Genomic DNA, 25,258 nt, shown 5'->3' with positions numbered 1-25,258 from the left:
CACTTTATGTTAAGTGCATTCTTGCTGTTCAATTCCACCCCTGTAATTCTGTTCTTCTGCATTCCCCGGCCCTCTGTGGACTAACCAGGTTCCTTCAGTAATGATTTCTTTTCTATTGTATTGTTTTCTGCATAATCAAGTCGGTAGGTGGGGGTCTGGGTGACATGGCCATCTGTCAAGTTCATTTGCTCTGAAAATGCAAGAAATAATGGTCTCTACAACTTGGGGCTATCCGTTATCGGGGAAGAATATCAGTTTCTACCCCGTACTATCTCCTCATCTCTCCAAATTGTGTTTCTCCTTTCAATAAGATGCACGTACACTTCCTCCTACATGATGGGCTATTGACGTGTTTCGGTTCCTTTTGTGGGAGGAGACGTAGTTTTTTGCCGACCACTTGTCCACCCTATCTTGCAATTTATGCAGGAATCCAATTAAGAGAAACACCATTGTCCAGCCTAACGGAGCCTGTTGTTCAAGACGCTGCCACCGCCTGGACCCTCCGAGTTCCTTTCTCTTGGCTTCCCCGATGGGCCACTCGCCCCCTCAGATGTGCCGGTGCACAAGCCTTAGGGAGATGGTGCCACTGAGGGAGGGAAGCCAGTATTCACTTCCCTTCTCAAAAAATCAGAAGCTGGTAAACTCACTTTATCAAATTTGCTGAAGTTGAGCACTGGTCCCTACCCAGACTGAGAGGGGTGAGCCTGTGAAGCAAAAGGGGGCTCTGGTGGGAATGTAGTGCTATTTTTTCCCCTTTAAAGGAACAATAGTAATTCATGAAAAAAAACGATAAACTTCTTCTCTGAAAAGGCATGGAGACATGGAGAAGGTTAAAAGCTGATAATGGGAGAGAAAACTTAGAGCCAATGAATGCTCCTCAATTAAAATATCATGCTCAAAGGTTATTGTCAAAAATGGGGACACACTTAATATGTTTTGTAACATTTTTGATGTCTCTAAATTCTGTCCAGAGAGAAATAGAACCAACTGTATTCAGAAGCTCCTTCCAAATGGCTCCCTGGCCTCTCAATTGAGGTACGAAGTCAATGCTCCCACCCCAACGATGCGGGATGTGGTCTCTTCCTCAGTGTTGACGGGGGGCGGCTAACATGCCCTCCACAGCTGGAGGACCTGGATCGGCACCTCTCCTGTGCTGCAGGGCAGGGGTCCGCGCTCAAGGAGAGGCCTTGTCAGGGAGCTCAGGGTGGCACTTGGGTCCAGGTTCTCCAGAGGAAGAACCAGTAGGAGAATGTCTGCCTGTCTGTCTGCCTGTTTATCTATAAGGATAAATATAAGGAATTGGTTCGCATGCTTCTGGAGGCTGGGAGGTCCCCAGATCTGCCATCTGCAAGCTGAAGACCCAGGAGAGTTGGTGGTGTGGCTCCAGTCCGAGGTCAAAGGCAGGAAAAGACCATGACTCAACTCCAAGACAGTCGAGCAGAGAGAGAATTCTTTCTTGCTCTGCCTTTTGTTCTATTCAGGCTTCCAAAAGATTGGCTTAGGCCCACCCACTTTGGGGGAGGACTATTTGTTTTACTCCAGCAAATCAAACGTTAATCTCACTGGAAGCAGCCTCACGGACACATGTGGAATAGTGCGTAAATTGAATATCTGGGGGCTCTGGGCCCCGGAGAGTTGACCCAGAAGAGTGACCATCACGGATGACACTGCCCTGGTTTGTCTCCATACAGAATTCCCAGGAGAACTCTGTTTGAGAATAGGAGCACTTTGGAGCCCCCCACCATGATGCAAGGAGTTTGTTCTATCCCCTTCCTAGCTGAATAACTGCTGTGGAGAGCAGGGAAGTGGTGGAGAGCTTGCGCACATCAGGGCTGCAGGCACCTTCTTGGGAAGGGGGATTGGTGGTCGGAGAAAGGCCGTCCCTCTCTCTGAGTTGAACCCGTGGTAACCCGGCCCTCTGTGGGGAGGCCAGGCTGTCCTGCTCTCTGCAGGGCTTAAACAAGGCACCCTGGCCAAGGCATCCCTTTATACAGACAAGTGACAAGCCAGTCTTGCTATAAGAATCCATCCTCCTTAAAAATCCAAGCTTCAGCTCAAAGCAGTGTCACTCAGAAGACATTTCTGGCTAGTAGTCAATCCTTCAAGGGAACATGAAATAGTTTTTCCATGAAGTGGCTTTTGTGAAGTGTTTTATACACACTTGAAGTCATTCTTTCTGAATTTTAATAGTCCTCATCCAATAACAATTGAGTTAACTAATTTCAATTATTTTTTCCAAAATTGAAAGTCACTCAGAAAGACTGGCTACTTTTAGCATTGACTTTAGGAAGAGCAGTGGGGAAAACAGCCCACAGGAGAGGAGCACCTCCTGATAACAGACCATGTTGGAAGCTTTGCGTTGAAACCACGGTGCACGTTACACATTAGCTGCATTAACTTGGTATATGTGTTATTCTGGGGTGCGTATAATTTGGCCTTAAATGAGCTGCTCAGCTCATTTGTTAGCCAGGCTCTTTTAGATGTTTTATTGCCCTTAATTTGTACTAATGATAAATATTATCCCCGGAATCTTAAACTATTTAATGATGAGGTCAAGGTCATGAATAGACCTGAATGTGTTGCTCAGTTGAGCTGGGGCCTGAAGAGCAAAATCCTCTAAAGTAACAGCTGTGTGTCAGATGGGTCCTGCCAAAACATCTCCCCCTGTGAGCGGAGGAGCCCTCTGGAAAGACATGTGTTGTTCATCTAGAATATTCCTCTGCTCTCTCATGGCTTCCAAAAGACCCTCCTTTGGATTTCAACATATTCCTTTAGTTTGGAAAGTGCGCTTGCTAATGGGAAAATATTTACATAAAAAATACAAAAGGGAACAGAAACGCTGATGATTTCCAAATGCATTTCGAGCTGAAGGCACACCTCATGTCTTGCAAAAGAAAACACGAGATCCAAAATTGTACGTCTCCAGAGCTCTGGGGGAAAAGTGGCTGGCACCAACAAAGCTGTGACGTTTAAGATTCCTCAAGCCTTCCCTCCAAGACTGACAGAAGGCAGCAACCAGATCATTTATCAGCGTGGATGACTAACCCGTCCCCATTTTCCTCAGCGCTGTGTGATCTTGCCTTTTGGTCTCCTTGCGTCCGCACGTGATTGACAGATACGGACATGTGTTTAGGCAACTTACCTTGACGGACTTCACTTCCTCTTTATCATTCGGGAAATTCTCAACTCAGACCACAATAAATTGCGGAAAAATAAGGTCAGTTAAATATCTTGTTAGTAAACCTGTCTCCATTCTCAGCCCCTGCATGTCCTCTCTCACCTACTTCTCCCTTTCCTCCTTTGTGTCCCTCCCTTTGGTGTGGTGGACCCTGTGCAGACCCCCTGTGGACTCGAGGTATTTGTTAATTACCCAGTACCACTCTCTGCCAACTCTGATCACTAATTGCTCCAAGTTTCCTCCAGCCTCTGTTGGTCTCCTGCTCCCAGGAGCTTTCCAGCTCTCCTTTCATCCTTTCTCTTTTCTTCTTCTTTCCCAAAGGACTTGGAATTGCCTTTGCAAAGAGATGTGGGCCCAGCCCCTGTGTCCTTCCCCGAGGGTAGGCAGGAGACACAGCGTGTCTATAACTCAATACCTTGCAGTCCACACAGCCAGAACACAGACTCTTGGACGCACAGCACATCTGCTTATCCTCTGCAAGGGTCCAGAGACTTCCGCTGAGACCCCCTGAATCCGCACCATGGGTGGCTCTGGGACCCCCTGTAAAAAGAGCCAAGGATGGGAAATGCCTGGAGGGGTAGCGTGTTGCCAGCGTAACACCAATGCAAAGTCGAGAGACGGGCTCAATGGGCAGTGTGAGGATAATTGTCCCAGAGTCACCAGAAGCCACCTCGTAAATCCACTTTCCATCTATAAGAATGTCCATCCTCCCTGTCACACCCCAGTTCCTCTTTCTGTTCTAGCCATTCTCTGTTTATCTGACACTTAGGAGCAGATATTCATTGGCTGACTACAGGAATTTTTAACCTGAACTTTACACATAGCTGAAAATAGGAGAAAACCTCAGTGGACATTTCTTTCAGGGTTCCCAATGGGCCTGAGTGCCGCCTCTGCTTTCCTGCACGCCCCCCATAGAGGACACCGCGTCTCCAGAGCGAACATTGAAAAGATAATAGAAACGTGGCCCCTCTTCCCGTCATGCACTGTACACATTGCATGGGTGGACTTCTCACGTAGGGAGGTTAGTGGACTGAATAGGCTCCCCCAAAGATATGCCCAACAGGAACCTCGAAGGTGACCCTATTTGGAAAAAGAGTCTTTCCAGCTATAATTAAGCATCATGAGCTGAGATCACTGACGAGGAAGCTGGGCTTAGATCCCCAGTCTGGAGTATTCACATTTGGGCTTTGAAGGTCACAGTGGAGAAGGACCCATGGAGCAGCGTTCCTGGAGATGGGCACGGACGGACACCATTCCCAAGGGACAGGCAATGGCCTCTGTTGAAATCAGTCCATCAAAAGGGAGATTTGAGACACAGACACACACAGAAGAAAACCGCAAGAAGACAGAGGCAAACATGGAGTGATGCAGCCACCAATGCAGGAGCACCTGGAGACCCCAGAGACTGGGAGAGCCAAAGAAGGATCTTCCTCTAGAGACTTCGGAGGGAGGACAGCCCTGCTGATACCTTGGTTTCAGACCTCTGGCCCCAAGATCTGTGAAAGAATAAGTTCCCGCTGATTTAAATCACCTGGCTTGGGGTGGCGTGTTATAGCAGCCACAGGAGGCTAGCACAGCATAACTATCCCTAGTCAGCTGGCATTCGGCGGTTCTCGCTTAGGCTCATCTTTGTCATTATAAATGTGGAAAATCTGTAAAGACTAAAGTCTCACGTACTAGGAACAGCACAGCCTCACTGATAGCATTACAACTTGCAGCACGGTGTCTAGGTCTCCCCTGTAAGCCTGATTCGGTAGATGCCCAGGTGTTGGCTCAGCACCCTGCTCCGGTGGGCCTCCTGACTTCTGCATCTGAGTCCTTCAGGAGTGGCTGGTGGGGGTCACCATGAGACAGCAGCTGTCCTCATGAGCTACTGGGTCCTTGTTCTGTGCTGCAGCCCTTGTGACTCCCCCACATACACAGACACACCCTGCCACTGCCCGCACTTGCTTAACCCCCTCATGCTACGTTCCTGGGTCTGTCCACGTTGGGAGTCTGGGCCAGGTGACCATCCTAGCTGCATGGAGACCTCTGCACCGGGTCAGAGAACTCTCTAGAAGAATGGACTTGTACCCTAACGAGAAAAGTAGGCTCTGGAGACACACCAACTGAAAGACACAAACCCTGGTCACCTGCACTTTGTGAGGGATGCCCCCCACCCCTGCCCTAGGCAGCAGCCCTGTTTCCTGAATCCAGGCCAGCACGAGCCCAGGCTGTGCACCCCCAGCCTGGCCCATAGAAACTCCAGTTTCTCCTGCTTTCTGGAAAGCTTCCCCTCTGAAGGAAACAAAGATAATTGTGCATCTGTTTCCTGCCGCACAAAGCTATCATTTATTTATGATGCTCGACCAGGTTGGCAGGGATGCAGTCTCCATGGCCAAGTTGGAGCAGAGGCCGTCGTCTGACACATTAACAGGCTGATGCCCTTCGGTGCAAGGGACACGTGGCCACCCTGCTTTTCACACCTCGACCTCATTCCGGGAACGGGAACCTGCAGCAAGAAGACGGCAAAGGGTGCAAAAATCAAAGTTACTGGGAGAACTTTCTGAATCCCAGGGGCGGCAGGTTGTACTTAGACCTGAAGGAGAGTAACTGAAACGGAGACTTTCCCTTTCACAGCAAAGGCACGGATTTTCCCTGAGCTGCTCTTAATCAGGAAGGCCAGAGCAATAGTTTTCAGCAAGAGGCTTTCAAGCCGGGTCAACTTGATCTGTAAACCTGAGATCCACATCGTCGACCTTGAACTTTATGGGGTGTATTTCATGGACTCTCACTGCACCAGCTTCCTTTCACCTGCTTCTGGAGCTAAAACTGACCAAGACCAGATTCATTGACCAACCGGAGCTGAAGCCTGAATGTAGACACCCCTGGGAGGGCCCCTAGACAAGGGGACCCCGAATGCAAAGAGTCCCTCCAGATTTCCTCGGGAGGGATGAGGACCCCAGGCTGGGAGGAGGTGCTTAGAATCAGGGAAGATTAGACAGAAAGTAGATGCTGTGGGTTTCAGGGAACTCTATTTCCCAGTTCCGTCGAGGGCTGGCCTTGCTTACTTTCCTTCCCTGGCCCTGTACTCTGTCAAACTACAGGGAGATGCACCACCCATGAGAGGGTCCTGGCATCTGGCCTCCACCGTCCACAGGGGGAACTTTGAGAGGCTTACCCAAAGTGATCATTGGTGCTTAGCGGAGTTACAAAATTTAAATACTTAAGTGGTTTAATGTATCCTGTTTAAATATACGCTCAGAATTCTTGAGATTTTGATAGTGTTGCGTAGATTTCTTACCTTATAACTCTAAAAGTCCTTTGCTAGTAAGTTTATAAAAAAATATATAAAGGGTTTTCATCCATACGGCTGTAGGCATCTCAGCTTGGTCCTCACCTATGTCAGAAGACTCACAGTTTCAATGTGAACAGCAGCCGCTCTGTGCTACTGAGACTTCACATCACTCTGTGATGTCACTATTGCATTTGGACTATGCAAAGCTGTTTAACTCCAGAGGTGACCAAGGGTCAGGGCTACGTGGCCTGAGGGTCTCCTGCAAGGAGTCAGGTGAGGCACACTTTGGAGGGTTCTCACCAGTCTGCATGTTTTTGTTTTGTTTTATTTTGTTTTGTTTTTTTGCGGTACGCGGGCCTCTCACTGCCGTGGCCTCTCCCGTTGCGGAGCACAGGCTCCGGACGCGCAGGCTCAGCGGCCATGGCTCACAGTCCCAGCCTCTCCGCGGCATGTGGGATCTCCCCGGACCGGGGCATGAACCCGTGTCCCCTGCATCGGCAGGCGGACTCTCAACCACTGCGCCACCAGGGAAGCCCCAGTTTGCACGTTTGATGGGGAGCCTTAGTCCCAAGCTCCATGTGTGTGGCCTCCGGGGGAAGTGTCCCCGTCACTGTGCGCTAGTCCAGAGCCAGCTCAGCAAATGGACTGGAACACAGATTTTACCAACAGTGTAAGGTCTGTTTAAAACAGATTTTAATCGTGAACACAGACTGACTTCCCCAGTCTTGACAGAAGGAAGCTTTGTTTATCCACATATTTATTGAATGGTAGACAACTGTTCTTCACTGCCCCGTTTCAGGCACCATTGGAACCGACTTCCGGATGATGGGCGAGACTGTCCCTCTAAGACGAGGGCCAGAGGTGAATCCAAAGGATGGAGATGGTCTTACACTGAGCTGCAGCATCTGCCATGGGAGGGTCACTGACGCAGCTCCTGGTACCTGGGCTTCCCAGGGGCTGGGGCTGTCCTGCTCCTCAGAATCTGTCCAGCCCAGTAGGATGTGCCCCACAGAGCAGGAAGGAGATGCAAAGTCACGAAAGACAGTGCAGTTTGAACCATGAAGCTGCCCCTTCCAGCAAGGTGGGTGGCAGGACAGCTGGAAGGAGGGCAGCCAACTGCATCTCCTACCCGGGAATCATGCCGTTCTGCACACTTGTCTGGATACGGGATTAGCCTCCCACATTTGGGCTGCAGGAGGAAGGGCGGATGGTTGTCAGACACCCCCCAATGCACATGGGTCTGAACCACCATCACTGACTCTCTGGGCAGCCACGGTGGACAGTAAGAGTCTCGGATGGCGCCGAACAGTGACTGCAAAACTAGGGACATCAATCTAGGTGGGAAAACCAAACATCAGGTGGGAGGTCCGAGTTCCCCTGTCCGTCCTGCACACCAAGGGAGGGAGCTTCACACACTGACTGCACACCAGCCCCGAAGGAGAATGGACACCTGCCAATGGAGGTGTCCCTGTGGCCGGCTGTGGCATCCCTGGACAGCTGTTCATCCACAGCAGGACCGTTGCTTGGGTCTGGCCTCACCTCTTCTTGGTGGTATGTTGTGATCGAGGCTGTTTGGGAAAGTCCACCAGGAAGCTGGGTGTGGGCCTCGGCTCAAGGGGCCTTCAGAGCTGGGATTGTGATGGTGGAGCTTGGTGTCTTGTGTCAGATCTCTCGAGTATGGGAGATGCAAAACATGCTGCTTTTAATCCATCCATTTTGAAACGAACGGTTTCTCGTGTGGAATTGCTGGTAACTTGGGAATCCTGTCCTTTGGGAGGCGAAGGCTTATCATCTGAGCATCTGCTAAAATGGGCTGGGTGGAAACAGCGGGACCCGGGGGGAGGGCTGACCTGCTTGTTTAACACACCAGGCTTTTGTCTGCTTCTCACTGTTTTTATTTTGCGCTTCCAGAGACTTTCTTCACTTTGAGTTTATCAATAAAAAGATCGTCAGTCAAATCCGAAGTGGCACCAACGTCCACGGTGAGTAATGGGCACCGAGGAGACCGTGGGGAGCCCCAGCCCCGGCACCTGGGGACTCAGGAGCCATTGATCTTGCCAGGTTAAATCACGTCAAGTCAGCAACTTCACAGGCTCCACTCTAGGGGTGCCTTCGAAGAATAATCTGGCCATTTATAAACCAAGACACCTTCCACTCTTTTCTTTTTTCACCTTCTTTCTAAAAGGCTGAGCCTCGTGGGGACCCTCTGTGGAAGCTGGAAAGACGTCCCTCAGAAAGCCACACACTCATCGATTTGGCCTCCAGCGTGGCAGCTCTTCTAGCCATTTAGGGCCGGCAAAGCTTTGCTTTCTATTTGTACAGTGTCTTCCTCCAAATATTTTGCTGAAGCCTCATTTATCCTCAGACATCTCTCGACGCGTAAGAAGGAAGGGAAGCTGTGCGGGTAGTAGAGGTGGTAAGGTGTTTTCTCGGGGAGGACAGGGGCACAGGAAGAGGACAAGGGCCTTCCCGACATCAGGATACCACACAGCTCGGGATACAAGCTACCTTCCACACTGCAGCTTAGTGGTTAGGATATGTCCATGTACCATTTCTAATAGGTCAGCAATTGTTACCCTGTGCAGGGAACCTGGTCCAGGCACTACTGAAAGCACAGCTTAAGCGTTGAGATGTGTCTGCCCTCTGATGATGAAGGACTCTGTCCCCACGCTTGGCGTGTGATGGGTACCTAATGAGTGTTTGTTGAATTCAACTCAACTTTACTTTGGAAGCCCGTGGTGTCTAGTACACAGAGGATACCCCATATCTGCTTTCTGCTCTTCTCTTATATTACAGTTGGAAGAACAGATCAAAACATTGAAATAGAAAAGCCAGAACTCTACATAAGTGATGCAGACCAAGAGCGTAGGAAGGCCCGGATGAAACGTGGTCACTGGGGGCTGGATGGGACAGAGGCTGTAGGGAGCCGACATCCAGCTGGACCACAGATAAAAGAAAGAGGATGCAGGTGATTGGAGGAAGTACAGGCAGATAGGCAAGGGTGATGTTCCCCAGGGGAAGCTGGTTTTGGAGAAACGGTGGATTTATTTAATAACTTGAAGTTTGAGAAAGACATCTAAGTGGAGAAACCCAGTCAGAAATTGGAACCACGGGATGTCTGATCTGGGCATCTGGGGAGAGGCCTGAGTTGGAGCTGCATCCCCAGAGGAGAGAGTTGTGTTCCTGTAAGTAGGTGAACTCTGAACCAGAAGCACCGGGAAGAAATGGGCAGGTGGGACCCTGAGTCTTAAGCATCACATCAGAAAAAAGGACTAGCAAGTATACTGTTTGCATGTGCTATGCTTGATGTTAGCACAGCCTGAGACACTGCAAAGTCATAATCAATAACAAATCAGCAAGAAAGCCAATTCTTCAATAACTCCTCAGAATTAATGTTTTCTCACATACGAACAACCACCAGTCACTGTGGAATGAATGATTCTTTTCATGACAGCAACAAAAGCGATAAAATACCTAAGAATGATTTCAGTACAACCAAAACTGGTAACAGATTTACTGAAGTGTGTTTAAAACGTTTGAACACATGGGAAACATGCTGTATATCCTTGCCGGCGGACGGCTCTGGCCCTAGAGATCGTGAAGGGCCCCAGGGCCTTCTTCCCGGGCTGGGTGTGTGACTCCACCATCTTGCCGGGCGTGGTGGAGGCCAGCCCTCCAGCTTCCCAGGCCTTCTCTGGGAAGGGAAGATGGGGGCAGAGCAGCAGTTTTGACGACGGGGGTACCACCTGGGAATCACCTTGCTCACATCTGCTCAGATCCCATCATCCCACGTCGAGTCAGCTGCAAAGGCCCCCGGAAGTGTGGTGGCCACCTCCAACTCAGGGGGCAGGGGCTTCTCTCATTAGAGGAAGAAGGAGAAATTGACAATGGGGAACACAAGCTCCCTCAAATTGTCTGTATGTTTAATGCAATTCTACCTCTAATGCAAGCTAAGAACCTGGCATCAATCATATTGATACTTCTAACGGGGACCTGGAAGACTAATCGTGTAAGAATGGCCAAGGAAATGCTTCAAGAAGCAATGACCTAGACTTATACATACTACAAAATGTAAAATAGCTAGTGGGAAGCAGCCGCATAGCACAGGGAGATCGCCTCAATGCTTTGTGACCACCTAGAGGGGTGGGGTAGGGAGGGTGGGAGGGAGACGCAAGAGGGAGGGAATATGGGGATATATGTATATGTACAGCTGATTCAGTTTGTTATAAAGCAGAAACTAACACATCATTGTAAAGCAATTATACTCCAATAAAGATGTTAAAAAAAATAAAAAGAAACAGTGACTGAAGATCTACCTTACCGAACATACTTGGTACCAAACATACCAAAACCTATGATACTGGTAAAGATTAGACAGAAAGATAAATGGAACAAATTAGGAAGTCAAGACATGGATACACATCAAATGAAAAATATATATAATAGAGACACACGGAGAGATGGAGAGAAGAGGAAGACAGAGATGCAGACAGAGACAGAGAGAGTGAAAGAGAGGGAGGGGAGGAGCCTGATTCATGTCCCCGTTTTATCATATGTGACACCCCCAAAATATAGTGGGACTTACGGCAAGAAAAGTATGTGTATGTGTGTATATATATATATATATATATATATCCCTATAGCTTATATATATATATATCCTTCTACATAATCTTACATATTCTTCTATATAATCTTATGTATCCTTCTATATAACCAGTCTTTCTCCATTGATTTGAAATGCCTTTTGTTTTATACTTATTTCATATAGATTCCACATATATGTGTATGTGTTCCCTATTTCTTATATATGTATTATATATATTGAAATATATATATTTCATATCAGTGGAGAAAGACTGATTACATAGAAGGATAATGATTTGAAAAATATTAAATTCTTACCCAAGAGCACAATCTAAAACAAATGCTAAATATAATCAATAAAGGTGTGCTCGTTAACAAATACAACGGTAACAGCATGGTGGAAAGGAAGGGCACTGGTGTGGGTACTGCCCACCTGACAGGGGCCTCGAGGGCACCAGAGGCAGTGAACCAGGGCTGGTGGCACAGTGGGCAGCGTCCACTCTGGGCCAGGACACTGAGGCCTTGGGGTTCCGAACGTTCGCAGCAACTCTGCTGGTGCAGATTTATCACAAAGGAACAACCCCACTGGAACCTTGAGAGATACAGGTGATCATGGGGAAGCTGTGACTAATAGTAATAATAAGAGCAGTGCCCTGGGCCGGTCAGAGGGAGTAGGGCCCCGGGGTGCTGCTTTCCCTGTGTTTGGGGTGCACTGACTTTGCAGGGCGGAGCTGTAGCACATGTGACCAATGTTGGGTTCAGTGGGGACAGGACAGGTGATCTGGGTGGACAGGGAAGACCTTTAGCTGCTGGCCTTCAGGAACACTGGCCCCAGGAGGTTTCCTAGGGGAGCCTGGGCTGGTGTCCTGGGGGGCCGGCTGACTGTCAGTCCTACCTCAGGAGTCCCCTTGAGGCGCTGCAGTCAGAAGGAGCGTGTGAGAGGTGATGCCCGAGGCCCGAGGCTGCAGCTCCACGGGGGTGTCCCCTTCTCTCCCCGGTGACCTGGCAGCCCCTTCCTCCGGCCCGCTCCCTCCTGACTCCCTGCCCCACCCCAGTCCCAGCACCTCCCTCCTCGGAACATCTTTTGTTGTATCATTTGTGAAGTAAAATGATTGTGTGGCCTGGAAGGCCTCCTGAGAGCCGCATTTCATGACGCGGTTACTCCAAGCCCCATGAGGCCAGATGCTTTGAGATCATCTGGTGTCACATACTTTTACCTAAAAGATAAATATATGTAACAGCTTCTTTTTGAGATATTATTGGTGCCTCACCACCTTTTCTCATTACTGTCCACCTAAAGAGCCTTTTTAGATTTGTTTTAACCTGACTGCTCCCCATTCATGAAACGTTAACAACACACAATACTGTCCAGCTGTCTTTGTATTGTATGTATATATGTGCTTGATGCATGAAAAGATGAAGGCTTTTGCTCCCTACAAACCAGTGTTTGCTCCCTTGGGGCGAGATTGGTTGTGTTGGGGATGACATAATTTAGATCCAAGTTTTCCAACTTGCATGCGCACTAGAGCTGCCTTTAAAAATCACCACCCCATCAGGACGCACCAAAAGCATCATGTTCTCCCTGCTTTGGCCAGGCGGATGCTCCTGGGAGCCCCTCAGGTCTCCCACCTGCAGCCAGAACTGAGAATCCTGCTTCAGTTGTAAGATGGGGCTGGAGCATCCTGGGGTCCAGAAACAGGTTTGGGGTATGTCCAAGGTTGATGGGCTGGCTAGGGTCCCACCTGTTGGGACTCCTTCAAGTTGAGATGGATGAGATCAAAGAAAGCCAAGGAGGTGGAGAAAGAGCCAGGACTCTGTTGTTTGTGTCAATATCAAGAAGATACAAAAGTAACTTTTCAGCGACTCAGGGATATTTTTCTTTGCCATAAGCAAAAACCCTTTATCTATGTCACAGAAAGAAGAAGAGGAGGTGGGGATAAAAGGCTGGTGCCCTCCTGCTATATATCTTCCCGTCCGTGCCTCCGTCCCCATAAGTCAAGTGCCCATCACAAGAAGGCTGCAGGCAAAGGGGTGTCGGGCCCTGGAAACCTCATTCATTCTCACCAAACCAAAGCCCTCTTTCAAGGAAACTGCTTTCCTTTATTTCTGTTTCAAGACAAAGAAAGGAAAAAAAAATTGCTTATGAAAGAGATGGTGGGGGGAGGGGAGGGGAGGGAGGGGAGAGGGAGGGGAAGGGAGAGGAGGGGGAGGGGGAGGGGAGGGGAGGGGAGGGGGAGGGAGGGGGAGGGGAGGGGGAGGGAGGGGGGAGGGGGGAGGGTCCACAGGCAGATCACAGTGCTTTGTCAGTCACTGAAGATGGAAGAAGCGACAGCAGTGTGTTGGCATATTTAGAAGGTTAACTGGAAGCATCCAGGAAGTACTCTTCAGCCCCATCTTTGGTGATGGAGGATCTGACATTTAAGAACGGAAAGGTCTAGAAGACACCCGTGCAGTCCTGTCCCAGGTGAGGGACCGTGTCCCCACGAGGAGGCAACTTGCTCCACATCACACTGCAGCTCATGCCACACTTGGAGAGGGTGTCAGGAAATGAATACCTGGCATGCTGAGAATGCTGGGGATGGCGTTGCCTGAGGTGTCCCGGAGTGTGGGCCCTCGGAAGAGATGCTCACAGAGGCGGAGCTCCACCCCAGCCCACCTGAAGGGCTGCAGGAGGAAGGGGAGGTAGGGGAGTTGGGAACGGGCCCGAAGAGCTGAGTAGGGCTAGTAGGTGCTGCTCCCAAGGGAGCCCATTTCTACAGCTGGTGTGTTCAAGGAGGGAGGTGGGTCAGCCAGGGCGCACGGTCCCCATCGCGGCACGCCATCCCCATCACGACACATGACACCGCGAGGATGCTGCGGGTGGATCTCGCCTCACAAAATCGGGGTCCTGGTCGTTCTCTGTCCGGCTCTGAGTAAGAAGGAAGCCTGACCCCTGTAGGCGCTGCATCCAGGCTCCCCGGCCCCTGACTTGGTTTTGGCCATTGGGAGGCAGAGGCAGGAGAGCAGAAGGTGGGAGGGAAGGTGGGTGGAGGTGCCTCCCTTCCTCGAGGTTCTAGGACACTGGATGCTCGCACCATGGCCTCCTGGAGCAGATTCATTCCACCACTCACCCCACCCAACCCCGAGTCGATCAGCTCACAGAACTGTTGGGGGTGCCAGGGTATCATGGATGTGAAAGGGCTTTGGAGAAAAATGTCCTGGTCCCTAGAACATGTTGGTGGAGAATGCAGTGATGGCTGATGTGAGTTTGACTTCCAGGGCCATCGAAGTACAGAGAGAAAGATGTCCATCATTGCTACGATGAGAATCATCCCCCAGAAGTGAATTTGGATGCAATACAGGTGAGCTCATTCCGAGGGGATACAAATTATATGGAAGTTAAAAAGCAGGGCTAATCCAGACAGTACAGATGTTCCGGCAAAAGCAGGAGTTCAGTACTGATTTTCGACAGTTCTTCTGCAAACTCTGTTTTAAGACAGAAGCAGGGCTGGGAGGCACTCTGCCCATCCTCTGGTGAGCCTCTCTCTTCAACACCAAACTCGGGAACACGGGATTCAGACGCCCTGCCCCTCTGCCTCTTCGGCAGGCCTGTCCCTGGAGTTTATGGGCTCAGGACAAGAATACAACTGGAGGCCATGTACCAAATGTCTAAATATCTAACTGGTTGGAAACAAAGCTGGAATATTGATAGATATGTTCTGTTTTTCTGCTTTACAAATATACCTTCAAAATAACAGCATTAAAATCTAGCCCTAGAGCTAAAGTATTTCTAAACTACAAGTTGGCAAGATAGCAAAGACATTTTAATCATTATCATTATACATGTCTGGGTGATCTGTTGATGGGCTGGCAGTGTCATCCTAGTACAAAATAACAACTTCCATAATTCATAAATTATATGTTTATTTCATAAGATTATTTTTTCTTGCCTTTATTTTAGCAAAATCATTAGTTACACTGTTGTAATCAGGATGGCCGAGTATTTTCTGTTTTGTTAACAGTAAAGATTTAAAGTGTTTAGAAATAAAATGTTGTCAATTACAAAAATAAGAAATTTGAATATATTCAAATACAATGAATTTGAAAATTAAAAACTTATGCATCTATGTTCTCAAAGTGTTTTTTTCCTAAAAATATTTAAATCCTATTAAAATGAAAGTACATATTGTAATTCAAGAAGTTCAACGAAGTAAAACAAAATGATTCCAAAATTAATTTCCATTTGTCTTAAGTATTTTTTAAGAAAACAAATGTATTTTATTTCATAAATCTAGCATTCCACATCCATCTAGCTGTCAATATAAGCAGTCAGTGTCACATTTAATACCTGTTACTGACCCTCTGTTCTGGGTCCTCCCCAAAAGATGTGTTGCAATCCCGACCCCTGGTACCTGTGGATGTGACCTCATTTGGAAACAGTCTTTGCAGACATCATCAAGTTACGAAGAGGTCATACTGGATTAAGGTTCACCCTAAATCCAGTGACTGGTGTCCTTACAAGGAGGTCATGTGAAGACAGAGGCAGAGATTGGAGAGATGTACTTGCAAGTCAAAGGGCACCCAGGACTCCTGTAGCCCCAGCGGCCTGAAGAGGCTGGAAGTCCCTCCCCTGGAGCCTGCAGAGGGAGCACAGCCCAGCAGACACTTTGATTTCAGACTTGTGGCCTCCAGAAATGCGAGAGAATAAATTTCTGTTGTTTTCAGCCTGCCAGTTTGTGGTCATTTGTGTCAGCAGCCCCAGGAAATTGCTATATCCTCTTATACATCAACTGGAAAAAAATGTAAATGATTTACTACTGTAAAATGTTCCTCGACCATCACGCGCAGCTGGTGGTAATATCGGGGTGATTCGTACTTCTAGAACCACACACAGAAGCACGAAAGCAAAGGAAAAAGTAAAAGGACGTAGGCCCTACGTGGGAACGAGGTCGGTTAGTCCAGACTTGCTGCATTTAAGCGCCTGATAGAGCCATGGTGGGTCCTCTCTCCTGTTCGCACAAGCCCGCCGCTCCAGGCCCGTCCAGGGGCCCATTGTCCGTCTCAGGCTGTGGCACTGGAACAGCCACGGCCTTCCTGGCACCTTCCCTTGAGGCCGTCGGGCAGGAGGTCTTCCCCTAGGACCTGACTGACATGTGCAGGGGAGCGATGTTCCTCGCTACCGCGTATGTGAGTCAGGGAGGCGTCGGCCAGGGTAGTGACCACAGCCAGTGGAACCTTGACCCCACAGAGCAGCGAGAAAGAAGAGGTGAAGTGATGCACTGACAACACAGAGCAAGGCCTCCTGAAGCGGATTTCCTGGCATGACTAAGAAGAATTCGTTGGCGTAGGGGTCCTCAGCCTACGAGGCGTCAGGGAGCTCAGAATGCATGTGGGGTGAGACTCCGTTGGAGTGACAGAGGGAACGAGGTCAGAGGCCTCGGTCAAGGGCCACCTGTGCCCCATGCGGCTTCACCTTCCAGTCTGTGAGATGGGACCGCTCTGCACACGCTTTTTGAGCATCCTGCGTGAACCAGGAGACGATGCTCTGGTGAGGATGGAAGTGCCGAGCCTGGCACAGTGGTTGCCCATGCGTAGTGCGCGCGCTCTCCCTCCCACACTCCACCCCCCGTCTTTCATTCTCTCTCTCCCTCTCTCATCTCATGAGAAATAAACACAGAGTGTAAAGCAAACTGGGGGTCCTGTCGTTTCTTGAGAACTCTATAAAACTGTAGGACATGTGGTCCACTATGTGTCCCAACTTCCGAAAGATGTGAGGGAGCCTCTGCTGGCCCTCCCTCACCCCAGCAAGGATGGCCCAGACCCCTGCATGAGGACCCCGCGTGACAGAGCAGGACTGGGTGCTGGGCTCCGGGAATAAGAGTCCAGTAGGACCTCACGGGCGGGGCACTCCCGGGAAGACTTGGCAGCTGGAGCGGGGGAGAGGCCACAGAGGAGGGAGCTCTGCGGGCCGAGGTCAGGGCACGGCAGCTCCACTGACGTCCACCCGGACGCAGGCGCCCCTGTGCACTTGGCCCCTGCCCTCGGCCCTTGTCAACCCCCACTTTGATGACACGGAGCATTCGTTTGGCAAAGACAGTTTTCATGAAGTTCCGAACATGAGTTTTTATGGTAATTTGTCATGTGTTTCTGATTCTCTGACAGTGAACTCACCAATAATTTTGGCAACTGTATTTTGGATGTCCCAGCAGCTCTCTCTCAGTGTTTTGTGCATTTAACATTTCACACACACACACACACACACACACACACACACACACTCCAAACACAAAAAGGAGACCATACGATGTGGTTTCAAGAGGAGCAAAGTAAAACCTCGTGTCCTGATGGTGTCCCCCTGGTCCAGTGACCAGCATCTCCCCCCTGCCGTCACAGGAGGGCTGGGGACACCTGCGAGGGGGCCATGGACCCTGGCAGCTCGCCCTCGAGCCCCAAGACCACGGGAGGAAAGGAAAGCAAAGCCCTCTTCCAGGTCGCCTCTTTGGCTATTTGCAGATGTTAAGTTCTGATACTGAATGTTGTTGATTTGTGGTAATTACGGCACAACCGACCTTAATTCTCAGCTCCTCTGCTTTAGACGTGGCATGTGGGGAATCGCCCGGGACTTTCTGTTCACTGAATCATGTCACTTTAAATGATCTGGAACAAGGTCGGGAAAACATGCCCACCTGCAACCTCACCTGCCCACCAGCTCCAGTTTGAAAATCTCCTCACTGCTCCTTCCTCGCCGGCTTTGATCTTTCCAGACCGTGTTTGCTCAAAGTCCCCTCCCACCTCAGCCCCATAGGGTGCCCCCAAACTTTTCGCTGGGTGGGCACAGCAGGGGCTTCGCTGGGACCCTCACCGTGGTGAGGCAGAGTACCGAGAAATGGGGGCCCACCTCTCCCACTTAAGGGCAAGAAAAGTTCCCATTTGCATCTCTCACTCTTTACTCAATGCAGCAGGCACCTGCTGCCTGCAGGCCAGGTTCCAGGAGTTGTGGGAGCGCCCCCAGTGGCACGGGCCCAAAGCCACCTGGAGCGTCCAGAGCAAAGGAGGGCGCACCCAGCCCAGCCTGGCGGTCTGGGAAGATGCTGAGGCTAAGGAACTAGTGGGCCTTGGCCCTGGGGCAGAAAAGTTCCCCAGCTGAGAAGGGCAGGGACCTGGAGACAGGAGGGAAACTCAGCCTCCGGGAGTCCTGGGTGGCCAAGATCTGGGCCTTGAGGGCAACCCGATCTTAGGAAAGAAGTGAGGTGAGGACGGGTGCGTGTCAGGGAGAAAATAGCACCTTGCCGAGGGTGAGAGGCAGGCAAAGAAAGAGCAGGTCGTGGGGGGTGCCAGTGGCGGCCTGCCCCGGGCTGCTTTGCCCTGTGCCCAGAGGTGTCAGGAAGGTCTGGGCAGGGAGGTGCAGAGGCAGAGGGGCCCATGCCTGTCCTGACGTGGGCTGGCAGAGCCACAAGGGCGCTCCCATCCACAGGCGCATCTCAGTCTGGGGAAGCATCCTTCTGTGCCCGGCGCCTGAGTGGGAGAGGATAGAGCCCCACACAAGACACAGACAGAACCCAAAGTCCAAGCTCCCCCTACACAGGCAGCACTCTCAGGGGTGCCCACATCCCTCCAGCTGCCCCTCCCCAGCTCCATCTGGCTCTTGGATTCTGGGGCTCCAAGTCCAGTTCTTGTTGGGAAGAGAAACATATTCCTCCAGCCTGGGTGCTGAGCTAGAGGGCACAGGGGCCTCGGGGTGAGCCTGGGGCCAGGGCAGGCCATGCCAGAGCTGGACCACACGCCCCCGGGTCCCACACCCTCCTCACAGAGGAGAGGGTCCCTGATCTGCCCGACTTCATACATGTCCTTTCTCAGACCGACTGTGGGGAACAAGGGGACAAAGGTTACCTTACCTTAAGGTCATTGAAAGGGACTCGGGTAAGACGGCATTTGCCTGAAGATGCGTCATGTTTAGGGAGATGAATTGAAGGGCCATTAAGCCAGTTTATGAGAGTCTCTTCTGTTGATCTGCAGGGATCAGGCGCTCTGAGGAGATCCATCCTTTGCTTGACGACACTCTTGCCTCTGTCATCGTGAGCCTCTTTGCAAGCCCGATGCTTTCCTCGTGGAGTCTGGTGCCGTCAAGGAGGAGCTTTCCCAGTCCGAGGAGGGGAGGGGAGGAAATACTCACCCTGTCTCCACACCCGCTCTGGGGGCAGGGCTCCTCCTGGCTGGAGCAGTTCAGCACACACACTTACTCCTTGGTCTCCTGGCTCGGATGAGTAAGGAATGCCATGTTCAAGCTTTTGTGACTTCTCACACTCCTTTTTCATACTTTGAGGCAAGAAAAAAATCCCCAATGTGTTTTGCCAGAGATTTCTACTCATTTGTCAAATCCCATGTGATTTTGGGGAAATGTGATCCGTGTGTTTCTCACTCATCTGTGCTCGAATCATCAGTTAGGAAGCCAGTGCTGGGCAGGGGGTACCACGGGCCACGGGGACAGATGTGATGACGGGGTAGCAGCCAGGTGGGGTGGCCTAGCTGCGGTGCAAGACACCAGGTGACCTGGGGGACGGGGCCCGTGACCTTCACACCCTGGGCACCCACCGGACTCATGCTGGCCATGGGCACCATCGTGAACACAGAGAAAGCAAAGTGTAGACGTGGCGGCTCCCGGTGGGGTCGGTGGGAGGGAGCTGAGGAAGACCAGTAACTACAGGACTCAGGGACCAAAGCTGCAGAAGGAAGGGAGACATCCTCCATCATGGGCTGGGCGGGCAGTGAGGGGCAGTGGGCACTGCTGTCAGAGCTGGGAGCATCCAGCCAGCGTCCTGAGCCTCTGTTTGCTCCTCTGTGCAATGGGACTGTGCTGCCCCTCCAGGTGAGTCTCCCACACTCTGCTGCATGGATAGGTTCATGCTCATGGCTCCGTCTCCCCCGCTGGGCTCCAGAGGTGAGTGGGAACAGGTCAGCCTCCAAGGCAGTCTACCTGGTAACAGCGTGAGGGATGCTTGCCTTCCCCAGAGTTGACAGGAAGCCTTGTTGCTGGACTTTAAATCCATGGGAAATCTTTCAACAGAAGTTTATATTTTGATGTTATTTTGAACTTTAAACTTGGAGGATTTATGATGAATAACTACAAATTCACAACTCTAGAAAGAATCAAAATTAGACCCGATGTTCTGTCATCCATGAAGAATTATTATTTTTTCTTTTATTTTTATCATCGTGAATTTGATGAAGCAGATTTCCCAGAATAATTATTTCCAAGTTAAAATTAGTTTTTGTAATTCATCCATCTCGCAATTGCATGTAATAATCATGCATATTTATTTTTTTCTTAAGTAATCATGGTATTTTCATCAAAATTCATTAGAAGCTGCTTCTAGAAGGACATGCTTTTAAAATATTCAAATTTATAGTCAATGTTTTATTAACCATATTTAGCCTATAATTATTTTTCTAATGAAAATTATCCTGACTGCACCATCTGATGTTATGAGGCTAGTAGTTCAAACAAAATTCAGAGAAACATTTACACACAAAGGACTGTGTATTAGTCATTTGGAAGGAAGAATTTATGTGCTATATAATTAATTGTTGCCTGAGCTTAACAGTCCATATTTTATTCCAATGTATTATTTACACAGAGGAGGCTTAGGGAGTCACCCTTCAAAAGGTTAGGAAAATACAAATACACACATTATCTGAATGGTGGAAGGCTGCATTACAATAGATGGAGTGTGTGTGTGTGGTTTGTGTATAGAATATATATATATAGTCCATATATATACATAAACAGAATACATGTACTCTCTCCATATATTATATAGAATACAGTATACAACATACATTATATATTATAGAATACTACAATGATGAATATATCAGTATATGTGTGATGTGGTTTGCATATAAAAGAAATATGTCAATATGTCCTATATATGTGTGTATATATATATATATATATATATATATATATATATATATATATATATGTTTTTTTTTTGCGGTACGCGGGCCTCTCACTGTCATGGCCTCTCCCATTGCGCAGCACAGACTCCAGACGCGCAGGCTCAGCAGCCATCGCTCACGGACCTAGCCGCTCAGTGGCATGTGGGATCTTCCCGGACTGGGGCACGAACCCGTGTCCCTTGCATCGGCAGGCGGACTCTCAACCACCGTGCCACCAGGAAAGCCCTGTCCTATATATTTTATAACGCTATGGTGACTACCAAGAGTGCATGCATGTGTGTGGGGTGGTTGTATGTAGAATCATGCATGCATGTATTCTCTCTATATAGAATAATATCTATTCTTTATATATAGCAAATGCATATTCTATATATTATAGAATACTACAACAGTGAATATGTGAGCCTATATGTGCATGTGGTTTGTGCATAGAATATATATATTCTGTATATATATATGTATACAGAATATATCTATGTTCTCTCCATATATTATATAGAATATATACATTATGTATTATACAATATTATAATGATCAATATCTGAGTTGTGTGTTGTGGTTTGCATGTATAAGACATGTCCTGTATATTATAGAACTACAGTGATTACTGAGCGAGCGAGAGAGAGTGTGTGTGTGTGTGTGTGTGTGTGTGCACTATTGCATCCATCACTCTAGTATTGAGGCTTTCACAGACTGTGAAAGCTTCAGAGCTCTCTTTCTCAACAACACACTTTAACCAAAGGGATGTTGTCACTGTTTGAAGCTGTGAGGAAAGAGAAATATTTGTAGCTGAGAACATACCATGTCTGCGAACATGTCGATTTGGTTCTCAAGAGCAAGAGAAAACGATACTCTTTTGCTATGGTGTGTGTGTGCCTGCACTAATTTTAAAAATCACGTCTCAGGTCAGTTTAGAAAATCACCGATGGAGTTGGGAACAGCACTGTCCTGGCAGGTGCAGTTTCTCACCTGGCACCGGGCTAGAGAAGGACAGCAGATACGCAGGGGGAGCCCCGATCCCAGCTCACCTGGCACGCGCGGGCCCCCCAGGGGCCCCCCCATGACTGCAGCATGAGCGGTATGTCCTTGATCTCTGTGCCTGATTGAAGCCAGCGGCTTTACTGATACTGACAGGTGATTCCTTTAGAAAGAAGTTGTAATGTCTATGGAACACACAACCCTGCAGCAGAAATTAACCAACCCCAATCTCACTATCTCACAGAATTTACAGAGCACCTTACCAGGGCTCTACAAATGTCAGACCATGTGACAGCACAGACTTACAGATATGACCCCTGAGAATGCTTAGTCAGTGACGTTTGTGAAAAATGACTGGGAAGCACTGATGTAATAAAGCAAACTTTTAAATGAGTTGTTTCTAAGGAGAAAAAGGGACACAAGGGTGTCTGGCCTTGAGCAAAGCCTCCAGCTGCCGTGTCCTCAGAGGAGCCAGACCCCACACAAGCCTCCTTCTTGGGGTCAGCAGGTGAGACCGAGGGACAGAGGGGAGCCGGCCCTGCTCTTGCCTCGGGGGACCGGGGTCTGTTCTCAGAAGCAGGACACCTGTGGCAGGTACCCACCATCATTCTGAGACCGCGATGCGGCTGCTCCGGTGGCTTTAGTGACGAAACGCTGTCTCCCGGAGGCTCATTGTAAGAAGCAAGATGGCAGCAGTGTATCCCCCGGGGGGCCACCTCGTGAATGATGCTGGCCCGTCCCCGTCGATGCCCCAGTGCCCAAACTCATCACCTGAGAAGCCCCATTTAACCTTTGTCAGGTTGGTAGAAATCCAGATACCAACCTCATGCCAGTCCTCATTCTTAATAGTATAAACCAAAGCATCTTTAATACCTCATTTAAGCATCATTCAATATGGCCTTGTCTTCTATTTTTCCAAGGACAGAAAAATTCCAGCAACATGCTTTAGAGAATATTTTAAAATTCTGTATCACAAAAAGCAGCCTGCTTTATTTTACCTTGTTTGACTTAACCCCCCCCTAGTGAGATAATCATGAATGGAATTTTAAGAAATGCCCCATGCATGAAGGAGGTCGTTAAACTAAGTTGTCTCCCCAAGCCCTGTTGTCTGACACTAAGCACTGAAATACGCTTTAACAGAACAACCTTGGCTCCAGGGTGCAGGTAGTGGTTAGGTGTGACAGAGGGTCACAGAGTGAAAATCAAAAGCACTGAGAAGGGACTTGGAAACACTGTGGGAGGGTTCCAGGCTGGGGCTCGGTAATTGGGAGAATTTGCCAAGGGTGGCCTTTGGGGCTGGACACCCTGCTCCCCCTGTGGACTTTTCAGGGACCTTCTCACCAAACGCCCCGACACCACCTTCTGTTCACGGTCCCAGAAACCACCACCCTGACCCCATCACATTCTACCTTGTCCCGGGAACCTCTCGTTCCATCCTGGGGAAGATCCCAGTGCCTGTTCCCATTGGGGGGTTGGCCCCTCCTCTGTATGCCCTCCCTGCCAGGGATGTTTGTCTTTTTAAGAGGACAGCAATGCCTTGGTCCAAGGGAACTGATTTCAGGCCAAGAGACCAATGGGCCTAGACTCTGGGCCCCAGTGTTCCTGGGCGCCCCACAAATCGGGCCCTATGAGGACAAACACGCTAGGCAGAGGGCGACAAAAGGGCATCTAAGGGGGCGGCCGGCTTGGGGCAACACACGTGGAAAGGGAAGCAGGCTCCAGGGATGAATTTGGAAGATGCAGTCGGGAGGTGGGACCTGGGGACCGAGCCACACAACGGGAGAGATGCTCCTGTTCTGCGGAGGTTTGTGGAACGTTTCTGATCCTTGGGGTATTACCATAACAGCGGCAGCAAATGAGCTAAACTCCACCTCATCATTAACTAACGGGCATCCGTTCCCACCTTGCGGGGGACTGGCTGGGGATTCCCGCACAGGAGCAGCTCAGAGGGAAGATTGAGTGGCTTTGGCAAAGTAAACATACGTTCCTTCCTGGCTCTCCTCCCCAAGCCCGGTCTCTCCCCAGTGCACCTAATTAAGCAAAGTCAGGAGAGGTCAGTGGTCCATGTCCATTGTCCTAAGTCCTGGGCAGAGAATGTACAGTGTCAGTACCAAGGGTTCACGCCAGTCATTCAGAGTGTGGCTGGTAAGGAGAGGTGGCCTGGACAACGTTGCACCCCGTCTACTATGCCAACGCTTGCTGTAAACCTGAAGCTGTTGGGCGGCTTCTGTCAGGGTTTGGTGGGTGGTCCACAGAGGCAATCTCGGTAGGTTGCAGAACCCAGAGGATGGAGCGGAGAGAGGGGACGTGAACATGAGCCCCGGAGGAGCAGTGACCCCACGTGCACTAAGGGGCTCAGAGAGCCGTGGAGAGCATGTAGGAGCCTGGAGGACAAGGTGAAGGTTATGGTCCTGGCAAGAGCCACCCGCGGAGCTGGGAGCTGCACCCTGCATACCCGCGGCTGTTCCACGCACAGGGCAAGTGCCTGACGCTGGTGCCTGGCACACCCAGAGCCCATGCTCAGTGCCCTGCACTGCTGTGTCCTCACACCGGCTGACGCCAGGGCCACCGGGAGTCTGAAGGCCAGACTGGATCAGCTCCCACCTGGCCCTTGACCCAGAGAGCTTCGGGGGTAAAGGGACAAGAGTCAGAAATGGAAGAGAGCCTGTGAGGTTCCTGGCAAGGATAGTGCGGGAACTGGGGACTACTTACAGGTGCCTCTGTGGGACGGGGTGGCCGGAGACACCATTTCCCCATGTGCCTTGGCCACTTAGAAACCCGCCTTCAGGAGCCCCGAGCCGAAGCCCTGGTGTAGACATGGGCGTTCAGTGGCACCACTGTCGCCAGGCCCTGGGCAGTGGGCATAGACAGAGACCTGGGGAGGAGAGGGCCGCCCTGATGACCCTTCCAGCAGGTGACCAAGCACATTGAGAGCCATGGACAGTTCCTCCTGGGGTTGCCCAGAAACAATTCAGGTGGAGATGCTTTGGGAGGGGAAGGGGCTTCCCTCCTGGGTAAGAGGTGGCCCCGGTGGTGCAAAGGGGCCAGGCTCGGGAGTTAACCCTAATTCAGTGCATCCCCGTGGTGCAGGCTCCAGCTGATGGAATCATGAGGGCTTTGTCCAGGCCCTTGTGACCCTAGACAAATAGGCTGCCATCATTAGGGCTTTCCTGTCCCTGCCTGGGAGGTGTGACCTGCAAGATGTCTGCAGGATGTTTCTGGCCCCATGTGGAGGTGAAAAGCAGGGTTTTCCTTTAGCAGGTGCGTGGACAGCCATGATCAAGGGCCACATGCAGCC

The 25,258-nt window shown here is 50.0% G+C and overlaps 1 long non-coding RNA gene across 1 annotated transcript; it reads left to right on the top strand.

Moving 5' to 3' along the window:
* Window positions 1-7,902: 7,902 nt before the first annotated feature.
* On the top strand, window positions 7,903-8,778 carry LOC141278165 (uncharacterized). Its single transcript, XR_012330499.1, has 3 exons — window positions 7,903-8,006; window positions 8,367-8,437; window positions 8,641-8,778. It is a non-coding gene; the product is annotated as an uncharacterized lncRNA (long non-coding RNA).
* The last annotated feature ends 16,480 nt before the right edge of the window (window positions 8,779-25,258 follow it).

This window comes from Tursiops truncatus, chromosome 3 (assembly GCF_011762595.2).
Source record: "Tursiops truncatus isolate mTurTru1 chromosome 3, mTurTru1.mat.Y, whole genome shotgun sequence".
Classification (NCBI taxonomy): domain Eukaryota; kingdom Metazoa; phylum Chordata; class Mammalia; order Artiodactyla; family Delphinidae; genus Tursiops; species Tursiops truncatus.
Note: the sequence above shows the minus strand (reverse complement) of the source record. Positions and strands in the feature narration are given on the sequence as shown.